The sequence below is a fragment of the Triticum dicoccoides genome, chromosome 1A, assembly GCF_002162155.2.
Source record: "Triticum dicoccoides isolate Atlit2015 ecotype Zavitan chromosome 1A, WEW_v2.0, whole genome shotgun sequence".
In the NCBI taxonomy this organism is placed as follows: domain Eukaryota; kingdom Viridiplantae; phylum Streptophyta; class Magnoliopsida; order Poales; family Poaceae; genus Triticum; species Triticum dicoccoides.
In genome coordinates this window covers 528147644-528160272 of record NC_041380.1, presented here as the reverse complement: position 1 = coordinate 528160272, position 12629 = coordinate 528147644, and the positions used below count along the sequence as shown (strand labels likewise).

The window sequence follows — 12629 nt, the reverse complement described above, 5'->3', positions numbered from 1 at the left end:
AAGACTAGGAAAGCAAGAAGCTGCGGCTCCCTGGTGCACGCGCGCTATGGCCTCTTGGCCGGCCGGCGGCTAGTGGCTTGGGCCTTTGGCCCAAGGCGCTGCGGATTTTTTTTTTAAACGGTCTCGCGCGCAGAAAAATAAATAAAAGAAAATCTAAACGAACTCCAAAATTAATAAAGTAAATTTTCCCCGACTCCTAAAAATGAGCCGAACAAAATGAACTTTTCTCCGGACCTAAAAAGCAAATTTTGAAAACGCACAATTTTCCCTATCCGAATAAAATGCAAATAAAACTCCGGCAAACAAAATTTGATCTATTTATTAAATCTTCATTTTCCTAAATTTGGGAAAGTCATATTATTCCCTCTCTTATATTTTTTTGATAACGGAAAAATTATTGAAGACAAAATAAATAAATCAAATGACCCTCTTTTCAATTCGAGAAAACTCTCAAATATGAAAATAACGAAATCTCCAACTCTCTCCAAGGGTCCTTGAGTTGCGTGAAATTTCTAGGATCGACCAAAATGCAAGAAAATAAAATATGCATGATGATCTATTCCAAATTGAAAATAAATTCAAAGGGGCTTTGAATTTAATTCTTTGAAACTCCCAACTCATATTTCATATAATTTGAAGAAGTCATGTCATCTTCTCTCCGGGGTTTTGTGATGAAAAGAATTTGAATTCACGAAGATCAGAAAACCAATATGAAAGTTTGGGAAAGTCCTTTTATTCCCTCTCATTTAACTTTCAAAAAGTTTCGAATTCACTCACTTTCAGTCAATCAATCAAGCAATCAATCAAATCTATCTATTTGTTTATAACATTCCAAAATTTAGAATTTTGGGATGTTACAATAGCCACTTGGCAACCCGACCTGATTTGTCCGAAATGACCCTGGGTACTAAGGAACTGACACGTGTTCCAATGGTCAGATTTCAAACTCACACGGCAACTTTACTTGGGCTACAAGCAAAGCTGACTTGTCCGACTCTGGACAAGATTCACTCTCATAGTCTTCACTCGAAGACATAGGTTTTTGGTTAGGCATCACTTCAGTCATTCTGACTGGTTCTCTTGGACCCCACTTAACAGTACGGTGGTTCCTATGACTCAACACAAAAGAAAAAGAACTACGAAAGATCTAAGTCTTCGAGCTCCATAGGCTTCATGTGGTGTCTTCTCTTGTCATAGTCTTCAATGTGAATATCTTCATATACCACCTTTGACTTCAATGTCTTCATACATTTTTAGGGGTCATCTCTGGTAGGAAAACCGAATCAATGAGGGACTTCTACCTGTGTTATCCTGCAATTCTCACAAACACATTAGTCCCTCAACTAGGTTTGTCGTCAATACTCCAAAACCAACTAGGGGTGGCACTAGATGCACTTACAGTCCCCACCTCTTCGGTTGGCATTGGCTCCCTTCTAGTGGGACCACTGGCCACTCTGGCGGCATCTTGTTAGGGGTGAAGGATGCCACCTTCGAGGTTGGGGGCATGGATCAGGGAGATTTCTTCGTGAGTATGGAGATCTTCGGGCGGGCCCTCAACTTCAAATGGTAGATCGTGATTGTCTATGGTCCGGCGGACCATCGCTGCTCCCCGGCCTTCTTGGAGGAGCTTCATCTTAAGATCTCCAACTCTCTACTCCCAGTCGTTGTAGGCGGAGACTTTTAACCTCATCCGATCCCCGGATGAGAAGAATAATGACCGGATTAACCTCCCCCGGATGCAGTTATTCAATGACTAGATCGCGGAGCTGGGTCTCCGTGAGCTGGACCGGATGGGTGCCCCATTCACTTGGACAAACCGTCAGGCTAACCTGACGCGATCCGTTTTGGATCGCGTCCTAGTTTCCCCGGAGTGGGAAGTATGCTGCCCCCTAGCCTCGCTTCGTGTGATTGCCCAGATCGGGTCTGACCATGTCCCCCTCCTCCTCTCAACTACCGACGAGCGCCCCCCCTCCCCGCCGCGTTTCCGGTTCGAGCCCTTCTGGCTTAATCAGGCCGGCTTCTGGGATGCCGTCGTCGCTCGCTGGATTTCCGCTCGCTCTGCACCCCATCGCTCCATGTCTGCTGTCGACTCATGGCACTTCTGCGCGAAGCTCACCCGCCAATTCATGAAGGGTTGGGGGGCTAACCTTGGCCGGGGTCTCCGAGATCGCAAAAAGGCCCTCCTATTGGCTATCCAAGCCCTGGACGCCCGCGCCGACACGACCGGGATCTCCCCGGATGAGTGGATGTTACGATACGACCTTGAAGACCAGCTCTCCACCATTTACACAGATGAAGAGGCCTACTGGCGCCTGCACGGTACCCAACGGTGGGTGCTTCGAGGTGATGCCAACACGGCATATTTCCAGGCGGTGGCGAACGGCCGGCGTCGTCGCAATTCCATCCACTACCTGTGGGATGGAGACACGCCTATCGTTCTCCCCTCGTCCATCCGTGCCCATGTAGACGGCTTCTATAAAGCCCTATTTACCCCCACCCCGCGGGGTGGGGCTAGTCTCGCCCCCGACATTTGGTCGGGTACGCAATTGGCCTCGGCTGAGGCCAATGCGGCATTAGTAGCCCCTTTTGACGAGGACGAGGTCCTCGCAGCCATTAAGGGGATGAACCCCTCCTCGGCCCCGGGTCCGGATGGCCTACCCGTGACGTTCTTCAAGACGTTCTGGCATACCATCAAGCCGGAGGTCATGGCCCTATTTGAGGAATTTTATTCGGGCGCCATGGACCTTGGGCGCCTCAATTATGGGATTGTGACCCTCATCCCCAAGGTCCCGGGCGCTTCTGACATCCGCCAGTTCCGCCCAATCACGGTGATTAATGTGATTTTCTGGATCCTGGCCAAAGGGTACGCCAATAGGGTGACCCTCCTCACTGACACGATTACCCATCCGAACCAATCCGCCTTCATACAAGGCCGATTTATTCTGGATGGGGTGTTAGTATTCCACGAAGTCCTCCACGAGGTTCGGCTGAAACACCATCGCACGGTCTTCCTAAAGCTAGAATTCCACAAAGCATACGACATGGTCCACTGGCCATTCCTACGGGAAGTGCTGCTTCGCAAGGGCTTCGACGGTCGTTGGGTGACTCGCGTCATGCAGCTTGTCTCATGTGGCCGGACCGGGGTGAACATCAATGGAGAGATTGGACCCTACTTCCCCACCCTCTGTGGGGTCCGTCAGGGTGACCCTTTCTCGCCGTTCTTGTTCAACATGGTGGTCGATGCCCTGGCATCCATCCTGGATAAGGCCAAGGCCGCTGGCCATATCCGCGGCATAGTCCCCCACCTAGTTGGAGGGGGAGGGGTCTCCCTCCTCCAATATGCGGATGATACCATTATAATGGTGGAGGGATCCGCTCTAGATATTACTAACCTGAAGTTCCTCCTCCTGTGCTTCCAACAAATGTTAGGTCTAACCATCAACTTCGATAAAAGTGAAGTGATGGTTCTCGGATACCCGTTGGCGGAAGCACAGGCTATTGCTGACCGACTAAACTGTCGGCTGGGTTCGTTCCCCACGACCTATCTGGGGATCCCCATTAGTGATTCGCGCCTCATCGTAGCCGATCTTTGTCCCACGGTGACCCGTATGCAACATCGCGTTGAGCCCTGGAAAGGACGCTGGCTGTCGAAGTCGGCTCGCGTGATCCTTATCAATTCCTCGCTTGCCAGCCTCCTTTGGTTCCTCATGAGCTTCTATAGCCTCCATGAAACCCTTCATCAGGAGATCGCCAAATACCAATCCAGATTCTTCTGGGCTGGGGAGGGGGGTAAGCAGAAGTACCACATGGTTAGCTGGCCAGATATCTGCAAACCCAAGGACCAGGGCAGTCTTGGGATCTTGTCCTCCCGACGCATGAACATTGCCCTCCTGACCCGTTGGCTCTGGCACATTGCCAATGGCGATGGAGGTCTCTGGCTTACTATTATCCAGAATAAGTACCTTCGTGGACAGCCTCTCGCATTCTGTCAGCACTCAGGCGGCTCTCAGTTTTGGCAGGCCGTCGTCCAGCTGTTGCCCGTACTTCACATTGGCACATCCATTTCGGTTGGCACTGGGTCCTCGACCCTGTTCTGGTTTGATAGGTGGCTTGGCGACACCCCCCTGGCCGCGCGTTTCCCAAGGCTCTTCGACATCGTCGTTGACCCTCGGGTTTCTGTCGAGGCGGCCCTTATTGACCTAGGGCGCCTTGCTTTCCGCCGCCCCTTTGGCCCTCCTGAGGTTGCAGCTTGGGATGTCCTCCTCCAGGACATCGCCCTCCTCCCTATGGACGTCGCCGACACCCCGGACGCCATCTCCTGGCGCCTGGAACCCGCCGGCTGCTTCTCCACCAAATCTCTCTACGCGGCCATCGCCCCTCGACGGCCCCCGAGCCCTTCAGTTTGATCTGGGACATCCGCCTGCCCCTGAAGATCAGGATCTTCCTGTGGCAATGGATTTGCGGCCGCCTCCCGTCCGGCGTAGAGGTCCTTAAGCGTAATGGACCTGGAGATGGGATGTGCCCCATGTGCGGCACGGTAGAGGATGCCAACCACATCTTCTTCTCGTGCTCCACGGCACAGTTCCTTTGGTCCTGTTTCCGCGAAAGGTTGGGGGCCAGTGGTGCAACACCAACTTCCCTGACCTGCTTGCGGAAATTCAGGCTTCCCCCCTCGCTACAGGCATATTAGATGGCTTTGCGTTGGGGTCCTTGCGTAGACGCTTTGGACCATACGCAATAAGCTTGTCATACAGAAGGTGCCTCTTCGACGTGCTACTGACTCCATTTTTAAAATGTGTGGATATTTGCAACTCTGGCGGCCGCTTAGCCGCCCCCAGGACCGGGACGTCATCAACACCCTCCTCGCCGACCTTCGCTCAATGGCCTTCCGCTTGGCGCCTCCGCTCCCTCCGCCACCCCCGGAGCCCGACTAGCTGTTGTGTCGCACCCGGCGCGTGCGTTCTTTTATGTTTCTCCAGGGCTTGTTGAGCTGTGCCCTCAGCATTAACCCTTTGACCTCTTTCATGTCTGGACCTTGTGTGTGTGTGTGTGTGTGTGTGTGTGTGTGTGTGTGTGTGTGTGTGTGTGTGTGTGTGTGTGTGTGTGTGTGTTTGAACCTTGTTGGATGTTTGGCTTGGGCATTTGCTTTATAATATAAAGCGGGGCGAAAGCCTTTTTCGGTAAGGGAATGGTTATTTCTAAAATTTTGCAGCGCTTTTGTAGGCAGGCTGTTATCTTTGATATAGTTATAGTCTTTGTTAACTGTCTAGTGTCTACCAGTTTCTTTCTGAATTCAACCATTCTATATTTAGCTGTTCTTACTGAATTTATCTGTTCTTTCATGCAAACAATGGGATGCTGATGGTTTTCTTATTGGACATGTATACATTCAACCTATTACTCCCCATGTTATTTTGACTTGACATATGCTATATCTTTCACCCCTTTCCAGTCATAACATGTGCGATTTATCTCCAGGTAAGTCCACAGTTTACGCATGATGGCATTTGTAACCTATTATTATCATACCAGACTGTACAAACACACAGAGTTCAGTTTTGTTGATTGCTAGTCCGGTTGTGCTGGGAGTTTAACTGCATGAATGAGATACTATACAGATTGTAAAACTAGATGCAGGTTCGCAATAAAAGGGACAAATTGGTCACGGATGTGCAACCATCACCAACAATCTAATAAAACTTGCGATATCTTTAATAGTCAGGGGTAAATGGACCACAAAATGAAGTGCTGCATATTGAAATCAGAGTACAGAGAGTATTCCTTCAGTAGCTGAGGAAGACTGCCTAGCTCTTCGTTTTGTGATATCTTTACAAGGAACCTTATTAATGTGTGAACATCTTCGACGCCGGGCGGTCCTTGGAACACTTAAGTTTGTACCTCTTCAGTGGTTGAACTGTGCTCCTGTAGCTATGCATCTTGTGTATAAAACACCATTGATGGAGAGAAGGGAGGGAGCGATTAGTGGGGAAAAAAGAGAGAGAGAACACGACAGAACAAGTGGCATCAGCATTGGTTCCACCTATAGATTATACATTTGGCAATTTGGGAATGAGATGGATTAGGAATTCGAGTCGGAGAAGCAGCCCCGGATCCTGTATTCTGTGATCCAAACAAGTAAATCATGTTAGGTGGATTGACCTGTACAACAGGTCTGTGTCAGCTTCTTAGTTGTGGTTTGCTAGCCTCACACGAAATCAAGGTGACCAGAAACGAAAGCGGTAGTACTAACTAGGCTTGGGAGTCAGCCAGATGGAAGCAGGCCGCTGCGCCATCATCGAGGCCATCCTACCCCACCTGAGATTGGTCCAGAGTGCAAAAGGCGGATGAGCTGGAGCAGGCAGAGAAGACACTAAGCTTACTGACGGGGAGGGGTAGCAGACGGCAAGTGGTGGTAGCTTTGGAGATTCTAATTGTGAGCATTTTCTCCTATAATAATTGTGAACAAAGAGCTAGAAAACCAAAAAGGGTATCATTTGAAATAGTTTAGCCTACATTTTTGCACAATATTTTATTCTTCAAGTAAAGAATATAAATAACATGACTTGTTCTAGTTTTGTTAACTGTCTGGTGTCTACAAGTTTTCTTTATGAATCCAACTGTTCTATATTTATCTAGCCGTTCTTACTGATTTTATCTGCTCTTTCATCATGCAAACGGTGGGATGCCGATGCTATTATTATTGACATATATACATTCAACCTATTGCTCCCCGGGTTATTTTGACCTGCCATATGCTATACCTTTCATCTTTTTCTAGTCATTTTTTTCTTTCCAAAATGGAGGATAACCCCTGGCCTCTTTTTCCAGTCATAACATGTGAGATTTGTTTCTAGGTAGGTCCAACGCATGATGGCATTTGTAACCTATTATCATAACACTAGTAGAAAACAGGGCTTTGGTCCAGGCCGGGTCAGCCCATTAGTCCCGGTTCAGTCCAGAACCGGGACCAATGGGGGCATTGGTCCCGGATCATGAGCCCAGGGGGCCGGCCGGGCCACGTGGGTCATTGGTCCCGGTTCATCTGGACCTTTTGGTCCCGGTTGGTGGGACGAACCGGGACCAATAGGCCTCGCTCCTGGCCCACCACCATTGGTCCTGGTTGGTGGCTTGAACCGGGACCAAAGGCTCCCCTTTAGTCCTGGTTCGTGCCACCAACCGGGACCAATGAAGTGCCTATATATACCCCCCCGCGTAAGAGCAAAGCATACTGCTCTGTTTTTTTCTGGCCGAGGGGGAGAGGGCTTGGTGGTGCTCTAGCTCACCTCCTATGCACACAAGGTGTTCGATGGAATGCCTGAGCCACACTACTTAAGCTTTCTCCTCTCCAAGCTCGACCTCCAAACTCCATTTTCCACAATATTTGTCTAGGTTTAGCGGTCCGTCACACCCCATCCCCGTCTTCACCGCCGTTGATCACCCGCGCCGAGCTCATCGCCGGCACCACCGTGGTGAGCCTCTTGTTCTTATCTTCTTTCTGAAAGGAAAAATATTCTTACTTGTATGTTTACATAGATACTTGTATTATTTTCTTACTTTTATTATTGCATCTTATATAGTGCGATGGTTTTGGTATCCGCCCCCGTCGGCCCTCGTCCTGTCTATGATTCAGATGTGGTATATATATTATCTTTATAACTATTGGTTCATTTATTGTTTATGAAAATTATGCTGACCAACGTGACATAGATTTTATTTATGTAGGATGTATGTGAATCGGAAATGCCAACCGACCCTATTGTAGAGAGGTTAAATTTAGTTGAAGAAGAAAACAATTTGTTGAAGGAAAAAATAAAAAAAATTGAGGAGGAGAAGATGATATTGGAGTTGCATGTTGCGGATGTCGTCGATGATCACAAGATCAAGATGGATGCAATGCGCTTGAAGATTAGAAAGATTAGAAAATATGCCATTTATACCGAGGCTTGGTATCATTATGCCGTTGGATCAATTGTTACCTTGGTTGCGATTATGATCGCATTTGTTTTCGCATTGAAATGTTTTACATAGTTTCAATGTATGGTTTAATTAATTAGATGCTCTGGAGAGCTATATGTTGTTAGATGAGAACTATGTATGCACTTTGGTTTTAATGTGATGATGAACTTCTATTAATTTGGACACTTAATTATATATAATGCACGCAGATGAACCGGCAATGGATGTACGGTGACAGACACACCTGCGAGTACATTAAGGGCGTGCATGAGTTTCTCGATGCGGCTGAGGCAAACAAGCAGAATGGTTTTATGTGTTGTCCATGCACTGAATGTGGGAATACGAGGTCTTACTCTAACCGGAAAATCCTTCACTCCCACCTGCTTTACAAGGGTTTCATGCCACACTATAATGTTTGGACGAGGCACAGAGAAATAGGGGTTATGATGGAAGACGACAAAGAAGAAGAGTACGATGACAACTATGTGCCCCCTGAATATGGTGATGCTGCAATGGGGGGAGCTGGTGAAGATCAAGAGGAACCAGACGATGTGCCCAATGATGCTGCAACGGGTGAAGCTGCTGAAGATCAAGAAGAACCAGACGATGTGCCCGATGATGATGATCTCCGCCGGGTCATTGTCGATGCAAGGACGCAATGCGAAAGTCAAAAGGAGAAGCTGAAGTTCGATTGCATGTTAGAGGATCACAAAAAAAGGGTTGTACCCCAATTGCGAAGATGGCAACACAAAGCTCGGTACCGTACTGGAATTGCTGCAGTGGAAGGCAGAGAATGCTGTGGTTGACAAAGGATTTGAGAAGCTACTGAAAATATTAAAGAAGAAGCTTCCAAAGGATAACAAATTGCCCGATAGTACATACGCAGCAAAGAAGGTTGTATGCCCTCTAGGATTGGAGGTGGAGAAGATACATGCATGCCCTAATGACTGCATCCTCTACCGTGGTGCATACAAGGATCTGAACGCATGCCCGGTATGCGGTGCATTGCGGTATAAGATCAGACGAGATGACCCTGGTGATGTTGACGGCGAGCCCCCCAGGAAGAGGGTTCCTGCGAAGGTGATGTGGTATGCTCCTATAATACCATGGTTGAAACGTCTGTTCAGAAACGAAGAGCATGCCAAGTTGATGCGATGGCACAGTGAGAACCGAAAGAAAGATGGGAAGTTGAGAGCACCCGCTGACGGGTCGCAGTGGAGAAAAATCGAGAGAAAGTACTGGGATGAGTTTGCAAAGGACCCAAGGAATGTATGGTTTGCTTTAAGCGCGGATGGCATTAATCCTTTCGGGGAGCAGAGCAGCAATCACATCACCTGGCCCGTGACTCTATGTATGTATAACCTTCCTCCTTGGATGTGCATGAAGCGGAAGTTCATTATGATGCCAGTTCTCATCCAAGGCCCTAAGCAACCCGGGGACGACATTGATGTGTACCTAAGGCCATTAGTTGAAGAACTTTTACAGCTGTGGAATGGAAATGGTGTACGTACGTGGGATGAGCACAGACAGGAGGAATTTAACCTTAAGGCGTTGCTGTTCGTGACCATCAACGATTGGCCTGCTCTCAGTAACCTTTCAGGACAGACAGACAAAGGATACCGCGCGTGCACGCACTGTTTAGATGACACTGAAAGTATATACCTGGACAAATGCAGGAAGAATGTGTACCTGGGCCATCGTCGATTTCTTCCGACCAACCATCAATGTCGAAAGAAAGGCAAGCATTTCAAAGGCGAGGCAGATCACCGGAAGAAGCCCGCCATGCGTACCGGTGATCACGTACTTGCTATGGTTAATGATTTACACATAATCTTTGGAAAGGGTCCCGGTGGACTAGCTGTTCCGAATGACGCTGAGGGACACACACCCATGTGGAAGAAGAAATCTATATTTTGGGACCTACCCTACTGGAAAGACCTAGAGGTCCGCTCTTCAATCGACGTGATACACGTGATGAAGAACCTTTGCGTGAACTTGCTAGGCTTCTTGGGCGTGTATGGGAAGACAAAAGATACACCTGAGGCACGGGAGGACCTGCAACGTTTGCACGAAAAAGACGGCATGCCTCCGAAGCAGTATAAAGGTCCTGCCAGCTACGCTCTTACGAAAGAAGAGAAAGAAATCTTCTTTGAATGCCTGCTCAGTATGAAGGTCACGACTGGCTTCTCGTCGAATATAAAGGGAAAATAAATATGCCACCGAAAAAGTTTCAGAACCTAAAGTCTCATGACTGCCATGTGATTATGACGCAACTGCTTCCGGTTGCATTGAGGGGGCTTCTACCGAAAAACGTCCGATTAGCCATTGTGAAGCTATGTGCATTCCTCAATGCAATCTCTCAGAAGGTGATCGATCCAAAAATTGTACCAAGGCTAAGGAGTGATGTGGCGCAATGTCTTGTCAGTTTCGAGCTGGTGTTCCCACCATCCTTCTTCAATATCATGACGCACGTCCTAGTTCATCTAGTCGACGAGATTGTCATCCCGGGGCCGTATTTCTACACAATATGTTCCCCTTTGAGAGGTTCATGGGAGTCCTAAAGAAATATGTCCGTAACAGTGCTAGGCCAGAAGGAAGCATCTCCATGGGCCATCAAACAGAGGATGTTATCGGGTTTTGTGTTGACTTCATTCCTGGCCTTAAAAAGATAGGTCTCCCTAAATCGCGGTATGAGGGGAGACTGACTGGAAAAGTCACTCTTGGAAGTGACTCAATAATATGCAGGGACGGATATTCTTGGTCTCAAGCACACTACACAGTTCTACAGAACTCTACCTTGGTGACCCCGTATGTCGATGAACACAAAAACAGTCTGCGCTCCAAACACCCGGAGCAGTGCGACGACTGGATTACATGTGAACACATCAGGACTTTCAACAGTTGGTTGGAAACACGTCTTAGAGGTGACAACACTGTTTGTGATGAGTTGTACTTGTTGTCCAGGGGACCATCTTTGAATGTATTGACTTACAAAGGATACGATATAAATGGGAATACATTTTACACGATCGCCCAAGATCAAAAGAGAACCAACCAAAACAGCGGTGTCCGCTTTGATGCAGCAACCGAGAGCGGAAAGGACACATATTATGGTTACATAGTGGACATATGGGAACTTGACTACGGACCTGATTTTAAGGTCCCTTTGTTTAAGTGCAAATGGGTCAATCTGTCAGGCGGCGGGGTAGAGGTAGACCCACAGTACGGAATGACAACAGTGGATCTGAAAAATCTTGGGTACACTGACGAACCGTTCGTCCTAGCCAATGGTGTGGCACATGTTACCTATGTGAAGGACATGTCTACCAAACCGAGAAAAAGAAAAGATAAGGAAGCGAATACATCATATGATGAGCCAAAGCGCCACATAGTTCTTTCAGGAAAAAGGGACATCCTGGGAGTGGACGGCAAGACAGACATGTCTGAAGATTATGAAAAGTTTCATGAAATTCCTCCCTTCAATGTCAAGGCTGACCCAAGCATCCTGATAAACTATGAAGATTATCCATGGTTACGGCGCAATAAGCAAATGACACAAGCGAAGAAAAAGTGAAGACTTTCTCCCACAACTATTATGATGATACCATGCCAACTTTCTAACAGATGATCTTTCGTCCGAAACCCTGATACTTCGAAAGAGATTGTCCGTTTTGTACACGAAGTGCATCCAGTTTTTGCCGTAACCATCTCAACTTTGTTGCACATGCTATGTGGGTGAAATGATGATACCATGCCAACTTTCAACCTTTTCAGAGTTCATTTGAAATGCTTTTCAATTTCAGGGTCTTATAGCTCAAAAAATCAGTAAATGCGTGAAAAATAACAAATGAAGTCAGAAAGGGTTGAAAATTGATGATGTGGCTTTGAATGGTGCATTTTGAACACAGAAAAAATATGGAGTTCAAATAAGTTCAAGAAAATGAAATCCCTTTGTAACAGATGATCTTTCGTCCGAAACCCTGATACTTCGAAAGAGATTGTCCGTTTTGTACACGAAGTGCATCCAGTTTTTGCCGTAACCATCTCAACTTTGTTGCACATGCTATGTGGGTGAAATGATGATACCATGCCAACTTTCAACCTTTTCGGAGTTCATTTGAAATGCTTTTGATTAAAACAGATATTAAAAATAACCTAAAATTACCAAATAGAGTATAATGATAAAACACTGTAATATTAAGTAGCAGGAAAAAGAATCACTCAAAAATCTAATTCATAGTAAAGTTATTCATAAACTAGTGATTCACATACATTTTAAAACTATAAGTATTTAGTACAAATAGAAAAATAAAAAGCAAAAAATAAAACAAAAGAAGAAAACAAAAAAAATTCAAATTTTAAAACTAATGGCACTAACAGAAAGTTAATAATTTTTGTGACCTAAAAGCAAAAAGAAATCACTAAAAAACTATAAGTATTTAGTACAAATAAAAAAAGCAAAAAAGAAAACAAAATAAGAAAACAAAAAAAATCAAATTTTAAAACTAATGGCACTAACAGAAAGTTTATAATTTTGGTGACCTAAAAGCAAAAAGAAATCACTAAAAAACTATAAGTATTTAGTACAAATAAAAAAATAAAAAGCAAAAAATAAAACAAAAAAAGAAAACAAAAAAATGCCACCTACTAGGCCTCCACGGCTGAATACGACT

General features: G+C 46.4%; 1 pseudogene; it reads left to right on the top strand.

Annotated features, from left to right (window-relative positions):
* Positions 1 to 2075: 2075 nt before the first annotated feature.
* LOC119354565 lies at positions 2076 to 5008 on the top strand (annotated as a pseudogene).
* The last annotated feature ends 7621 nt before the right edge of the window (positions 5009 to 12629 follow it).